Source organism: Triticum dicoccoides, chromosome 3A, assembly GCF_002162155.2.
Source record: "Triticum dicoccoides isolate Atlit2015 ecotype Zavitan chromosome 3A, WEW_v2.0, whole genome shotgun sequence".
NCBI classification, from domain to species: Eukaryota; Viridiplantae; Streptophyta; class Magnoliopsida; order Poales; family Poaceae; genus Triticum; species Triticum dicoccoides.
The window spans coordinates 305,182,580-305,183,110 of NC_041384.1; positions in this window are offsets into that span (position 1 = coordinate 305,182,580).

Here is a 531-nt window from a genome sequence, read left to right on the forward strand (position 1 = left end):
CGGCGTGAAAACAACAGCGGGGGGCGGGGCAGCGCCGGATCTGATGCAGGCGGCGTGCGGCTGGGCGGCGGCGTGGTGTGGAGGCGGCGGGGCGGCGGCGGACGGGCGGAAGGTCGCGGGCGGTTGGGCGGGAACGGAAATGAAATGGCGGTTGGGCATTCGCGGGCGGCGGCTGGTTTTGGACCAGATGCATCTCGTGATGTATATTTGCACCGCGAGGTGTTGCATTTTACATCACAAAAAGGTCGCGGTCCAATTTTTTTTGCATATGGGCCGTCTGTTGGAGTAGCGTTTTTTGCCCTAGTCGGTCCAAAAGTTAGTTATTTTTACATTTGGACCATCTATTGAAGATGCTCAGTTATATTAGTGATGTCTTTTTACCTTTTGCATTCTACTCTTTTGACATTCTTTTGTACTCCCTCCAGCCCATAATGTTGGCTTTGGCCTCTCAATAATATAAGTTGCATATTTATTAAGAGCAACTCCAATGCGCCGACCAAACGGATAGTGATTTTGTCCGTTTTTATTCAT